Genomic DNA, 16000 nt, shown 5'->3' on the forward strand with positions numbered 1-16000 from the left:
CCAGTCCGATGACATCGACCCTCTCTTTCAGAGTCTCTCATTATAGTTGCACTTCACCTAAATTTACACAAAAAATCATGGCAGAAGATATCACAGTAGGGGCGCCTGGGTGGCTCAATCGTTAAGCGATTGGCTCAGGTCATGATCACGGGGTCCTGGGATCGAGCCCCGCATCGGGCTCCCTGCTCAGCGGGAAGCCTGCTTCTCCCTCTCTCCTTCCCCCCGTTTGTGTTCCCTCTCTCGCTGTGTCTCTCTCTGTCAAATAAATAAATAAAATTACAAAAAAAAAAAAAAAGATGTCACGGTACTCCAATGCATTCACTCCCAGGAGCTGACTCCATTGAATTAACTGAACACGCCTGTCTCTCTGTGATGTATATTCTTAGACTACTGGTCCATCGTAGTCAACAACTTTGTGCTAGTTTTTTATTCAAAATTGCAGGCACAGCTGCCAGAAGACCAACGGCAACATGGAGACATAATTTGCCAGCCGGCAACAAAGGGGCTCATCGGGAAGGGAAACGAGAGGACTGTGGATAGACTTGCCCCCACTCCAAGAAAATCTGAGTCAGAACAGAGCATCACAGGAGTGTGAACTAGGGCGCTGACAGGACCAATCTCCTTCCATGCTAATTCAGAGAGATGTTTATGCCGCCATCACCATTTGAAACATTTATTTATTTCTTTGGGCTTTGAGGTCTACGACATAGTTTTCAGTTTACCTTTTCCACCTGGCATACAACCTACAGATTCAAAAAGGCAGAGCAATTCCATTTTATTTGAGGCAGAAAGGTCTTTCAGGACCACTCCTAAGAGTCAGTGGAAAGATTTCTTCTCTCTTCCTCTCTCATCTTCTCCCCATCGTTCCCCACACAGCCTCTAGCACCCACTCACTGGCATAGAATCCTATCAGCTCTTCATCCTTGAATATTATCAAATGGGGTTTATACGAAATTAAAAGTGAAATATCATGAGAGGAAGTACATATTAAGTCTTACCAGTCATTTGCATTTTGATGAAACTTAGTTGATTGTATCTCTTTTCCACTTTCCACAGAGCAAGTTTTAAGAAAGGAAAAAGAGCAAATGGGTTGTGGACAATGAGGAGGTATAAAGGTCATGGAAAAATCTAGAGTCCAGTCACCTATATCACAATCTGGCTAAAAGCAGGGTCACAGGTATCTCTCTTTTCAGTTCTGTCATATCTCCTCAGTCCCATGTGGTATCCAAGGGACAAAGAGCTCAGCACCCCCATCACTATCTAAGAACGAGAAGAAGAAAGAATAAATGATTGCAGGTGGGAAGATGACACATGCCAAAAGATATTAAGCCAATGGTTTGGGGTGAGATGCTATTCCTTGAGTTTGGCCTTATTTTATTATTAGTCAATAGCCAATCCAAGTTCATGTCTTCAATTGATCTTTGTTGTCAGAGTTACAGGAACCAACTGATGCCCAGCAAAACACAGTGATTTCTGGAGTGAGATGGGGAAGGAGGAAGTAACCCTGTGGCCATCATCTTGGGACCTGGAGTTTGATTTTTTTTTAAGATTTTTTAAATGTATTTATTTGACAGAGAGAGACACAGCGAGAGAGGGAACACAAGCAGGCGGAGTGGGAGAAGGAGAAGCAGGCTTCTTGCCGAGCAGGGAGCCCGATTCGGGGCTCGATCCCAGGACCCTGGGATCATGACCTGAGCCGAAGGCAGACACTTAATGACTGAGCCACCCAGGGGCCCCTTGAGTTTGATTTTTGATGGAAACCTAAACCAGAGATCACTGACATGTGAACGGAGAAACAACCCCATTTCAAGAGGGCAAGCAGTTTTCAATTTCATAGGCCAGAGGATCTAAAGGGCCAGTCAGGACCAGCTACATAATTTGTAGAGCCCAGTACAAAATAAAAATGCAGGACCCTTGTTCATAAAGTCATAAGAAATCCAAAGTGATGACAGCAGAGCATTGAGACAAACACTGCTTCTAAGCATGGGACCCCAAGGAGCTACACAGGTTGCAGGCCCATGAAAGTGGCCGTGGGGCCATTTAATTATTCAAATGTGGAGCACAGACCCTCTTCTAATGTGGACACGGTTGAGGCACGACTCGAAGGAGCTGAAGTGCTCCGTTGAAGAATATGACTTTCATGGAGGCAGGAATGTGGGCTGTTTGGTTACCACCATATCGCCAGAGTGCAGAGCAGATGCTCAATCAATATTTATTGGGGAGAAAATGAATAAATGAACATGAAATGCTTTGTACACAATAGGCAGCTGCATCATTACAGACTTTACTTATCTTTGCTTTTGGGTTTTCTGTGTAGGACACTGACCTAAGTGCAGGCAAACCATTGCCTGTGCTTATGGAAACATGAATATTCCTTAGGAAACATTTACTCAAGAAAACCAAGGAGTTGTTTCCATCAAAGTGTTTGAGAAAATCTGAGCACAGATGGTACCTGGGGTTGAGAGGACCGAGTGTAGCCCCAACTGGGAGCAAGCCCTTCTTGTCACTAATGAAAGGAGCCCAGAGCCATTCATTCACCTCAACTATTGGACGCATTGGGAACATGTCTTGGAACGTTAGCAATATACCTATGTGCTTAAGACCAAGGGCACCGAAGTCAGACTAGCTTCATTATTCTCTGCTCCTGGATGTTGAACACGTTACTTAGCCTTTCCATACCTCAGTTTCCTCATCTATAAAAGGGAGGGATAACATAGTATCTACCTCACCAGGCTGTTTAGAGGCTCAAATGAATTATACGTGCCAGGCCCTTAGAACAGTGTCTAGAACATAGTGAATGCTATACAAGTATATGCTGCTTCTTATAACACTCTTTGGAAGACACCATGGTCTGAGATAATCATGAGGCAACTTTAAGCATCTCCCCAGACAGTAAACATTGATGATGGGAATAGGAACAGAAGAGGAGGAACAGGCTGGACACTGCCAAAAAGCAAGTATGTGAGCACTTTTGTCCCCCCATCCCTTACCTTAGCAAATTGCTGGAAACAGCCAGGGAAGAAGAGTTCTTTACTTCATGGGGAGGTGGGAGGCAGACAACAAGCACGGGAAATTCAGGGCACCAGGGCTATCATGTGATTTGACTTGTAAATTTAGGCTGGAAGCAGAGGTGCACAGTGGGAGTCCACACACCTTGATGGTTATGAGCAAGGGTCCTGGGGTCAGACTGTCTGGGTCCAAGTCTGGCTTACCCATGGGTTCAAAGCTAATTTAGTGGGTGTAACTAGAACCCAGCCCTTGGGATGCCTGGGTAGCTCGGTCAGTTAAGCATCTGCCTTCGGCTCAGATCATGATCCTGGTATTCTGGGATTGAGTTCCTGCATCAGGCTCCTTGCTCAGCAGGGGGCTTGCTTCTCCCTCTGCTTGTCACTGCTTGTGCCCCCCCCCCGACAAATAAATAAAATCTTAAAAAAAAAAAAAAGAACCCAGCCCTGAGTGATAAGCCTTCCTCTAGAAGGCAAACATTGAACTGGAATTGGTATTCTAAGTTTTTCTACATTCTCACAAAAGACCAACCCTGTGTTTGGGTAACCAAAAGGACTACTGGCCCAACTGGCCACTATGTGTGAAGCAAGAGAAGTCTTCATTTTCTGAGCCTTGCAAGGCTCAGGCTGGTCTTGACTTCCAATTTACCCCCTTTGTCAGGAGACCTTGTCAGGGTTTAAGCTTAACACATACTCAAAACACAGTTAACCAAATCAGTTACTATTTTAGGTAAAGAAAACAACAACTTGGAAGAAAATCATCATTTAATTAAAAAACAACAAAGTCCATGAATTTTACATATATTTTTGCAACTAGTCAAGACTAAGGAGACTGAATCCTGGAGGCTCTAGCCAGTCATACTTTCTTAAGAGAGTTAGGATCCTAGCAGAAAATAAAATATATTATCTTTCTTAGAAGGAAATGTTAAGAAATGCTTTGCCAAACAGAGATTGGAATTGAAAAATAGTGGTCACTCTCACCAATCATATATGAAGTTCAAAAGAACCGTAAAAAAACAATTTTCCCATGAAATCTTTAAGCAAAAAAAAAAAAACCTATAAAAGTAATTTGAGACAGTTGTACAGTAAATTATCTCTGTGGTTTTAAAATGGAAAAAAAGAGATATATTAAAATATCTTCTATATGTAATTTAGATACAATTTACAATTTAGATGCAAGTTATAATTAAGTCAGTAGTAAGAGATGTGAAATCTTTGCATTTGGAAAGTAGAAATGATTTAAGATTTTCACAAGTACCACCAATTGTATATATTTTCCTGATATATTCTCCAGATTCCTGTCAAGAATCTTCCCAAGACTGAGGATTTCTTTCCCTGCAGTATGGATAGATGAGTGCTGGACTGGGTCAGCATACAGGGGTTTAGACTGTGTTCGGCCACCAACCAGCTGGACCTGCCTGGAATGATCTTCCTCTCATTCTCCTCTGGCAAACTCCTGCTCATCTTTCGAGACTCAGCCCAAATCCCAGCTCTTCTGGGAAGCCTTCACGGACTCCCCTGGAGAGTCTCTTGATTCTCACACATTTTGCTCATGTGTCTTTTCTAGTTTTTTAGCTGTTTCATAATTTTATTTGTTTTCCTAGCACCTAGTACAATACTTGACTAAATGATTAAATTAATGAACGAGCAGTGTGCCTAGGCAATTCATATAACCTCTCTGGTACTGCATTTTCTTCATCTGTAAAAGGAAGACGTCAGGCTATTTCTCAAGGTCCCATCTGGTTCGAATGCTCCTTGAATACATATTCAGTCACCAGTATTCCACCCAGGCCTTTTCCAGGGGGAGGGCAGACAAAGTTGCCTCTGGGGTTCTGCCATATCCCCTTTGTACCCTCTCCATTCATCTGATTCCCCCACATATCCTGGCTATGACTTTTCTGCAGGCCTTGCACTCAACTACTTGTCAATAGTGTCAAGGTTAAGACATAGAGCCTGGAGACAGACTGAGTTCAAACGCTGGCGGCAATACTAACTAGCTATATGACTTTGAGAACGTTAGTTAACCTCTCGATTCCCTAATTTTTAAAATAGGGATGATAATTGCAATGACTCTACTTCCTAGTATGTCTTACACAGGCTCTGACCAGTCAGATTGGACCCAGCCTTAAACGACCACACAGCTATGCTGAACACAGGAGTCCTCCCCCACCCCTCTTCCTTCCAGTGCTGAGTCTGTTGCAGCCATTGGCTGTTATTTTTGAGAAGAGATCAAATAAGGGCTTAATAAAAGGTGCCCCCCCCCCAGAAACTTGAAATAAGGCCTTGGCAGTGGGATAACTCAGATAGTTGAAGTCCAGTCCCGAGAAGGCTCACCTTAAGACAGGTTTCCAAGCTCAGTTGATTTCACTTTGGCAAGGAATGACCAAGCTTTGGAACCTACACCTCCTGGTTTGTGAACAGAATATATGTCTGCCTATTATCAGAAAATAATATTACATGGTTTCTCAAGATTTATAATTCTCCGATCATATGTGTAACTTAAGAAACTGTTATTTTTAATAACAGTATTTAATGTTAGAATAACACTTCATGCATTTTCCTGTAAATTACTTCATAAGATTCTCACAAGCCTTAAGTGAGATGGGTAGGGTGATATTATCTATCCCATTAAAAGAGTAATCACTAAAATAAGTCAATCAGAGAAAGACATGTATCATATGACCTCACTGATATGAGGAATTCTTAATCTCAGGAAACAAACTGAGTGTTGCTGGAGTGGGGGTGGGGTGGGAGGGATGGGGTGGCTGGGTGATAGACATTGGGGAGGGTATGTGCTATGGTGAGTGCTGTGAATTGTGTAAGACTGTTGAATCACAGACCTGTACCTCTGAAACAAAGAATACATTATATGTTTAAAAAGAAGAAGAAGAAGAAGAAGAAGAAGAAGAAGAAGAAGAAGAAGAAGATAGAAGAAGAGGAAGAATGAAGGGGGGGAAATCAGAGGGGGAGACGAGCCATGAGAGACTATGGACTCTGAGAAACAAACTGAGGGTTCTAGAGGGGAGGGGGGTGGGGGGATGGGTTAGCCTGGTGATGGGTATTAAAGAGGGCACATACTGCATGGAGCACTGGGTGTTATACACAAACAATGAATCATGGAACACTACATCAAAAACTAATGATGTAATGTATGGTGATTAACATAACATAATAAAAAAATCTTCTAAAAGAGTAATCACTAATTTGTTGTATCTGGGAGTATCTAACACATACGATTTGGGGCAATTCTTTGGAAACTTGCATAAATATTGATGAGCTAGTAGTATTCTCTGGGAAAGTAAGAGAATAACTCAGATTTTCTTCATCAATTTTCTGGACTCTAATTGTAAATCTTGGATGATGTAAGCGTCTAGGGATAAAACTTAGATTACATGGATCTGTGGCTTAGAAACTGCTGTTGACACAGATAATATATTACTTCACTTACTCCAAGAATACAAGGTAAGTGACTTTTGTAATTCACAGAGCAAAGTAGAAATAGAGGCATACCAAACACATCGGTTAGTTATAAAATAACGTAGTAGAATCCCTCTGGAACACAAAGCTATTAGGAGTTCTGTAAACCATCTCTCCTATGTGGAGATGAGCGTGGTGTTTGGCCACAAATTACAATTTTACTTGACTTGACAGAATACATGGTACAGAAAGAATAATCTTCACCCAGCAAATCACAATTGTAGTCCCAATCCTCTCCCACTATTCTTTAAGTTAATATACCCTTGACTTTTAAGAGAATGCTTAATAATAATTAAAGCTGATGCCTTAAAAATGTACGTTTGACTATATTATTGTGTCCTGTAGACTAGATGTTAATATATAATAGCTGGATCTTCTGTCTTCAATTCTAGACAAGTATTTGTTCACTGGTCATCTTATTTGATAAGTCCAGAGGAAAAGAATTGTGTCAACTCATCACTAAATGCAATTCCTGTGAAGCTTCCTTATTCCTGAGAGCAAGTGAGGTAAGCAATCTTTGTTTATTGAACAGATTGATGGAGTAACATTTTGGAAAAATTATAGGAGTAAGCAGATGGGAAATGGGCAAAAAGCCACACGGGTAAGAAAAATCATGGGTTTTTCACCATGTAACTATAAAATACGAAGGAAAATTCTTTGGGGAACCCCATGGGTCACTTGATTCAACAACAGTGATTTATTTTCCATTGAGCAAGGGCTTTAAACTTTGGGAGTACAGGGAGTTTTATGACATATGGCTCTCAGCACCAGCTGTGACAGAAAAAAAAAGGACTGTTGATAGAATAATTCTGACCAAGATAATGAGATCCTTAGCTGGCTGCATCTAATAGCCTCACAGGAAATTTTAGAATGGAAGTCAGCCAACAAGCCCATCTTCATTTGCCCTTTCCTTTGAGTTGGCACAAACAGTAGACATTTATTTCTCTGAAAAATTAATTCCTTTAAAAAAATTTAATGGTGTCCTTTCAGATGATAGTCCAGCCTATATTTCAAAACTAGGTAAAAGCTTCAAAATTACTTTCCATGTTGCTGGCTTATTCCATCTCATCCTTGGCCTCATATGTCATCCTGGGTGTTGTGTTGTGACGGTGGAGAGACTGATCCTACTAGAGCCATTTGAGATGGGAGTGCAGGAGAGAAACAGCCCACAGGAGCTCTGTCTCCACATAGAGAAGGGTCTTGTGCAGCAGGGTAAATGTAAGCAATACAAGCCACAGATGCTTTCTAATTAGTAGTGCTATAGATTCAATCTTTGTGTCCCTCCCCCCAATTTAATATGTTAAAATCCTAACCCCCAACATAATGATTTCAGAAGGTGGCAGCTTTGGGAGGTGATTAGGTCATGTGATTCAGGTCCTCATGAATGAGATTAGTGCCCTTATAAAAGAGGCCAAGAAAGTTCCCTCACCCCTTCTGCCATATGCAGTTATGAGGAAAAGATAGTCCTCAATGAGGAAACAGGCTCTCCCTAGGCACTCAATCTGCTGGCACTATGATCTTGGACTTCCAGCCTCAAGAACTTTGAGAAAGAAATGTTTGTTGTTCATAAGCCATCCAGTTTATAGTGTTTTTGTGAGAGCAGCCCGAATGGACAAAGACAAGGAATATGCCATAATCAGATCTGTGCTTCAAAAAATCACTCTGGTGACAATATGGAGGACAGATTGGAAGAGAAAGACGAAAGATGAAAGACTTGGTTATATTACTTAGAAAATTCTATAAAAGGGCTGAGGGGAGAGATGCTGAGAACTTGAACTAAGGTAGTGGCCCTGGGGACAGAGAGAAAAAAACAGATCAGCACACTTAGTCATCAGGCCCTGTTCATTTTCTCTCTGAAATCTCTCCACCAATTTAACCAAATGTCCCAGTAATGTCCTTTATAGCATTTTGTTTTCCTGCAGAAGGAGGTGCAGTTCAGGATCACGAATTGTACTGGGTTGTTATGTCTCTTTAGTCACTTTTAATCTGGAACAGTTCATCAGCTTTTCATTATCTTTCATGACATTGACTTTTTTTTTTAAAAGTACAGGTCAGTTCTTTTATAGACTGTTTCTTAATTTGGGTTTATCTGATGTTTTCTCATGATTAGATTCAGGTTATGCATTTCCAGATGGAATACCACATAAGCAATGTCATGTCCTTCCCAGGGTCACACCTGGAGGCCACATGATGTCTGGCTGCTCCTCATTGGTTATGTTCATCTTGATCACCTGGTCTGGTTTCTCCACTGTGTAGTTACTACTTCCCCCTTTGTGGCCAATAAGCAATCTGTGGGGAAATATTGTAAGGCCATATAAGTGTTCTGCTTTTCAGCAAACGTTCCTCGCCAGACTGAACATTCTCTGATGATGCTTATCCAGATCAATATTTACTAGGATGGTTACCAAGTGGTGATTTTTCCAGCACCTCCAGTTTTAGCTGGACATATACTGTCAGAAATAAGGGGCCCTCTATCCCAGTCTAGTTGTGATTTTGTGACTAAATTCTCATTGTAGCATTCTGTGGAATTTCCAAGAATCGTCCTTAAAAGCACAGGGGTGAGGGGCAGGTGCTCATCTTCATCCCCGCTTCCTGCAGCCTCTAGGCTGAAGGCCCATCTGTCAGATTAGACCACCTTGGACCTTGCAAATGAGATCCTCAAATAAAGGATACCAGAGCAGAAGGATAGAAACTTGTGTCCCTGTTGACACCATGAAGCTTCTGCACCAGCCTTAGACTGCCTGTGTTCAGACTTGTACCTTGTTGAAGCCACTATTTTGGGGGTCTCTGTTATAGATGAACAAAAATTTCTAGCTAGATACATACATATTAGTTGAATTCTTGAGAAAGTATGGGCAGCTTCCTAAGAAGAACATGGTGTAGGAAGAGAGAAGACCCAAGGGGCTCCTGGGTGGCTCAGTCAGCTAAGCATCTGACTCTTGATCTCAGCTTGGGTCTTGATCTCAGGGTCCTGAGTTCAGACCCCACATGGAACCTACTAAAAATAAAAAGAAGAAGAAGAAGAAGAGAGAAGACCCTAAGAGATTAGGGTGCTGGGGAACACTGAAAATTACTGGGTAGAAGAATAGCCATTGTAGAAGTCTGTGAAAAATCAAACATCAGGACAGAGTGGTGCCTCCTAGATCAAGGAAAGAAAGAGTTTGCAGGGAGAATGGAATGAACAGTTCACATATCAGTAGAACGTCAAATAAAGTAAGAACTGAAGAGCCTCCATTGAATTGGCCATTAGAAGTCTTTGGTCACCTACCAAAAGGAATTTTACTAAAATGGAGGGGGGAAACCTAGACTGTAGGAAGATGAAATATGGGCATTACATTTAGTTGACTCTTCGTAAAGATGGCTAGAAAAGAAAAGGAATAAGACCAGGTTGTAACTAACCCTCAAGCTAATATACTGAAGACAAAGACAAATTGTCGTGCTCGCCTTGGTCTCCAACAATTCATGCACACTTGACACATAATAAGCAGTAAATAAGTATTAGCTGAATGCAAGCTACGCAGAAAAACTCTCTTCCCTCAGAGACCTCTGAGAGTAGGATGAATGGTGAAGGGCTTTTTTTTCTTAGGATACATATTTTTTCAGGTTTATTATATTAGGCATACAGCTCTATGAGTTTTGTCAAATATACACAGTCACATATTAACCACAACAATTTTTTTTAAGATTTTATTTATTTATTTGACAGAGAGAGAGAGACCGCGAGAGAGGGAACACAAGCAGGGGGAGTGGGAGAGGGAGAAGCAGGCTTCCCGCTGAGCAGGGAGCCCGATGCGGGGCTCGATCCCAGGACCATGGGACCATGACCTGAGCCGAAGGCAGACGCTTAACGACTGAGCCACCCAGGCGGCCCTAACCGTGACAAATTTTAAAAAGTTCCTTTGTGTCCCCTTTCTCTTACTGCCAGTTTTTGGCAACCACTGATCTAATTTCTATCTCCATAAACTGACTTTTTCAGAATATCATGTAATGGAATCAAACAGGAGCTTTTGTGTCTGGATTATTTCATTTAGTATAATGCTTTTGAGATTCACCTATGTTTTTGCATGTATTAGTAGTTTATTCCCCACATTCTCACCAACACTTGTTATCTCTTATCTTTTTGATGATATCCAGTCTAACAGGTATGAGATAACATATCATTGTGATTTTGATTTGCCTTTCCCAGATGAATAGTAATGTTGAGCACCTTTTCATGTACCCATTGGCCATTTGTGCATCCTCTTTGGAAAATCATCTATTTGGTCCCTCTACCCACTTTTTAATTGGATTGTTTTGTTTTGTTTTTTTATTTTGGCTTGTTGTTGTTTTTCTTGTTTATGTTGTTTGTTATTGAGTTGTATGAGTTCCTTTGTATATTTGTGATATTAACCCCTATGAGATATATGATTTGAAAATATTTTTCCCATTCAGTAGGTTGCCTTTTCATTTTGTTAAATATTTTTTTTTGCTGTGCCAACGGTTTTTAGTTTGATGTAGTCTCATTTGTTAATTTTTGCTTTTGTTGCTTGTCAAATGTTGGTATCCTATCCAAAAAAATCATTGCCAAGACCAGTGTCAAGGAGCTGTTCCCCTGTGTTTTCTTCCAGAAGTTTTATGGTTTCAGGTTTTGTGTTTTAGTCTTTAATCCATTTTGAGTTAATTTTTGTGAGTTTTGTAAGGTAGGAGGTCCAATTTCATTCCTCTGAATGTGATTATTCAGTTTTCCCCACACCGTTTATTGAAACAACTATCCTTTCCTCATTGAGTATTTTTGACTCCCTTGTCAAATATTAGTTGACTGAATATACACAAGTTTATTTCTGGGCTCTTGGTTCTGTTCCATTGATCTATGAGTCTATTTTTCTGCCAGTACTGTTTTGATTACTACAGGTTTATAATACACTTTGAAATCAGGAAGTATAATGCCTTCAGCTTTATTCTTCTTTCTCAAGATTGCCTTGGTACTCAGGGTCTTTTGTGGTTTCATACAAGTTTTAGGATTGTTTTTAATATTTCTGTGGAAAATGCCATTTGAATTTTGATGGGGATTGCATTGACTCTACAGATGGTTTTGGGTAGTATGGACATTTTAACAATCCTAAGTCTTCACACCCATGGACATGAGATAACTTTCCATTTATTTGTGGCTTCTTCCATTTCTTTCATCAAAGGATTACAATTTTCAGTGTATGTATCTTTCACCTCTTTGGTTAAATTTATTTCCAAGTGTTTCATTGTTTTGATGCGATTGTAAATGGGATTGTTTTATTTTTTTTCCAGATATTTCATTGTTAGTATATAGAAGTGCAACTGATTTCTGTATGTTCATTTTGTATCCTGCAACTTTACTGAATTCATTGATTAGTTATAACAGTTTTTGGGTGGAGTCTTTAGGATTTTCTATATATAAGATACCATTTACAAACAAGACAGCTGCACTTTTTCCTTTCTAATTTGGATGCCTCTTATTTCTTTCTCTTGCCTGATTGTTCTGGTTAATACTATGTTAAATAGGAGTGGTGACAAGAGTGGGCACCCTTGTCTTGTTGCTGATCTTAAAGGAAAAGCTTCCAATCTCTCACCGTTGAGTATGATGTTAACTGTGGGCTTGTCACATATGGCCTTTATTATGTTGAGGTATGGTCCTTCCATACCCAGTCTGTTGAGAGTTTTTATTATGAAAGGATGTTGTATTTTGTCAAATGTTTTATCTGCAACTGCTGGGGTGATCATATTTTTATCTTTAATTCTACTGATGTGATGGTATATCACATTTACTGGCTTGCATGTGTTGAACCATCCTGGCAGTGTCTGTCCTATCATGCTTCTAGAAAAGTACCTTAATAGGACAAAAACCTACGGTCATGAGAAGGACCTCAGATACAGTTCCTAGTCCTCAGGAGAGGCTATACCTTAGTCGCTTACCATGTACATAACTTCAGTCATCTTTCAATAGTTTACAGGAGGGAAATTTTTCAAAGATGAGTAAGAAAATTGCCTGCTTTTAAGGAGCTTACAGTCTGGAAAGGAAACAAATTCATTATCACAATATACAGCATAGTATAGGACTTAAAGTTATATATAGGAACAGTGAAGAAAGCAACTGATTCCAGCTGGGCATACTACTCATCAGAGGATATAGGGTTTGAACTGACCCTTGGCAGATGATTGGAATTCCACCCAAGGAAAGGACATTCTAGACTAAGAAAACAGAAAGCAGAAAAAGTCAAGATTCAGAAGTCATAAGTACAGGATTTATTCTGGAAACATCTCTTTTTTCGTGTGGCAGTAGGATAGGGTTTCAGAGGCAAGGGTGTGAGGGAATAGGGCTGCAGAGGTGGGCGGGGGTCCTCATGAGGAAGGCAGAATCAGACAGCAAGGAAGACAGACACTTCATTTGGTACACACTGGGGAGCTATCACAGGTTCTTAAGGGACAAGTAAATAATAAGTCAGTTTTGAAAGGATTTGACTTGAGGCCATGTGTAGAGGGAAGAGTTTAGAGACAGGGATTAGTTAGAAGATTTTGCCATGGTGATGGCTAAGGAGTGTGAACCTCAGTATGGGCAGGGGCAGCAGGACGGGAAAGAAGAGTATGAACGCAAAAGCCGTTTCCCAGGGTGATGAAGGGAAAGTATCCTGAAAATATTACTACCGTAAGATTCCTGTTCTTGAAAAATATTACCTATAAACCAGCTTTTGCAGACATAAGCCACAGAATAACTCCTGCTGCTATTGGTATGACTCTCCCCCAGTGCCAATCAGAGTAGCCTTCTGCTAACTATGGTCACAGCAGTCCATGATCGTCAGAAGTCACTATTCCTTAAAATATCCATCTAATAGCTGCCATTTATTAAGGGCCTACTCTGTGTCAGTCACTGCACTAGAGTTTCATGTACTTTTCCTGCAGATATTTACATCAATCCAATAAGGAATAATTTTCTCATTTGTCAGGTGTGGAAAATGAAGCCCATTGAAGGGAAATAAATTGCCGGGTGTCTCTCAAGGCTTCCCAAGTCCAAGGCACTTAGCCCGATGGAGATTAAGATAAAAATGCCCCAAATCTTTTGAACATTTACTAAGACATTTGCTTTTTTCAGAATAAATTTCTACTATCTTTTTCCTTTACTTAAAAAATATTCTCCTAATCTCTTGTAGTTTTTTTTATTAATATACATCCAAATACATTGCAAGTATTCCTGAAGAAATAATTTCAGCTTTAGACCTTTCACTTGATTTCCTTGACTTCATTCCACAGTCATATATTAAATGATGCCCCTAAATTGCCTCCACATGCCAAACCTGTATCCTTTGCATCTCAGATTCATTGTTTCAAATGATTATTTGTGGTCAGTGGGGGGACCTGCCTGGTAGACAACAGGTCAGTTTCAAACACACTGCCATCTTTCTCTGTCTCAGAGTGTTTGGACAATTATTTGAATCATTTATTGCATTTTGCCTTTATTTTATTGAAAGAGTGTAAAATATAAAATAAAAGTGTTACTAATAGGAATAAGAAGCATTGGTCTTACAAACTTAAGATAACCGTGACTGTCAGAAAGGAACAAATCTTCATGTTCCCCAAATGCTTTTTAGACTTCAGCTGGTTAATTTTTATTCGGTTGTGATGGAAAAATACAAAAATACAGAATCGAGAATATGAGTAAAATGGTAGAACCACATTACCAAAGATTATATCTAAGAAGTTCTATATGTAACTATGAATATAAATTTTATGTCTCTCCATAGCTACAGACATGTAGTTACAGATACACACGATTTCGATTTATACTCTGGAATAAAATCCTCCCTTCAAACATATAATTCTATTGTTTAGCTTTTACACATTTAATTTTAATTCACACTTCCGCAAACTCGTATGTGAAAAGGCGACTATTTACCTCTCTATACATTCAAAGTTTTCCAATGCTGCGGTCTTATTTAAATAACCTCTCACTTCTTCTTAACATCTACTTTAATCCTTTCAGTCTAAACAGAAATCTAATGCTCTGTTTCTCTACTTTTTTTTTTTTTATCTCTCTCTTTTCCTCTCAGTTCTGCCCTGTAGCCTTCAACCCTTCAGCTCTTTCCCTCAGCTGTCCCTGCTTTCCTCTCTCTTAAAATGTTGCCTAAGTGTCTAGATTATTTTTCTTCCTCAAGTGATCCCAAAAGCCTCCAAGCAAAGAGATTAGGAATATAGTCACACAAAGAAGTAGTGATTTGAAATAAAAATAACTCATGTGTTAGCAGGTGCCCCTCTGTTTCTTAGTATTTTATTACATGTAGGTCATTTCTTGCTCATACTCTGTAAACCATAAGAACTATTAAAATTCCTTTGCTTGGCACAGTCCTGAGAATCCTGTTATAAGCACTAAATGTAATATTAACAAACAAAATTCAGTGAATTGTGAACACAGAGGACCTAAATTCCAATCTCATGTCTGCCCTTTGTAAAATAATAAACATAGCAAAATCTTGCTCATTGTAGAGATGAGCAATAGAGAGGAAAGCAATAAAAAAAAAAAGCTAAATTCACGAAAAGTCTGAATTAGAGACTTTTAAAAAGCTGCATCATTATACTACTTTTGTATACCAAGAATAATTTGAAAGGCTAAGACTAAGGAGGGTTTTCTAAGTTAGAAGCCCTATTTACCTACTTTAGTGATAATAACCCTTTGGGTAGTTAATAGGATCTATTCGCTGTATAACTAGCAAATGCACTTATCTCCTTAAAAAACATTTCTTCTTTTAAGTAGACTAATATCCTAACCACCACAACCACACAACCACAGTCTCATCTAGGGAACTGATTTGCTCCTTTTAGATAGCATTACCAGTAACTCCTTGCAAGAATGGTTTCATTAGAGATTTACATTTTATTTTAATCTCCATAATTAGGGTTATATATCCCTGACAAAGTTAGAAAGAGTTAGAAAGGGATACACTGTTATTACAAGTAAAATAGTACGTGTGGGGGCGCCTGGTGACTCAGTCGGTAAGCGTCTGCCTTCAGCTCAGCTCAGGATTCCAGGGTCCTGGGATCGAGCCCCGCATCCGGCTCCCTGCTCAGCGAGGAGCCCTGCTTCTCCCTCTCCCCAGTGCTCCTGCTCTCGCTTGCTATCTCTCTCTCAAATAAATAAATGAAATCTTTAAAAAAAAAACTTAAAAAAAATAGTGTGTGTTATTTCAACTGTGAGGGACTGGTCTAACATTATTTTAGGCTGTGGCAACTCTCAATCCATCACTCTTAATTCAGCATAAATAATGAAGCAGTAGTTTTGTTATATCATAAAGTGTATGGGCTTTGGAGTTAGAGCAACCCAACTGAGATTATACAGAGGAGTTTATATTAAGAATTAGCAGATTTGGAAATAGTTAACTAGTGCCGCCTCCCCCAAAAATCATTAGGGATAAAGCAAAGGAAAAGCAAAGTGCCACGCAAAACCCACAAGATTAAGAGCAAAAAGACTTTAGTGTTTATCTGGCACATATATGACTTTGGACATGTCCTGTAACCTC

The 16000-nt window shown here is 39.8% G+C and overlaps 1 long non-coding RNA gene across 3 annotated transcripts in view; it reads left to right on the plus strand.

Moving 5' to 3' along the window:
• The window catches only part of LOC114215674 (uncharacterized), a 105886-nt gene that overhangs the window by 77745 nt on the left and 12141 nt on the right, over positions 1 to 16000 (plus strand). For 2 of the 3 annotated variants that reach the window (XR_003610607.2, XR_003610609.2), the window contains one exon: positions 6875 to 7453. This is a non-coding gene — a long non-coding RNA (uncharacterized LOC114215674). Of the gene's footprint in view, positions 1 to 6874; positions 7454 to 16000 lie in introns of those variants that run through there. The other variant, XR_003610608.2, reaches the window with a different exon arrangement.

Source organism: Eumetopias jubatus, unplaced genomic scaffold, assembly GCF_037043125.1.
Source record: "Eumetopias jubatus isolate StellerSeaLion01/CBP00866 unplaced genomic scaffold, mEumJub1_p1.0 scaffold_4, whole genome shotgun sequence".
Taxonomy (NCBI): domain Eukaryota; kingdom Metazoa; phylum Chordata; class Mammalia; order Carnivora; family Otariidae; genus Eumetopias; species Eumetopias jubatus.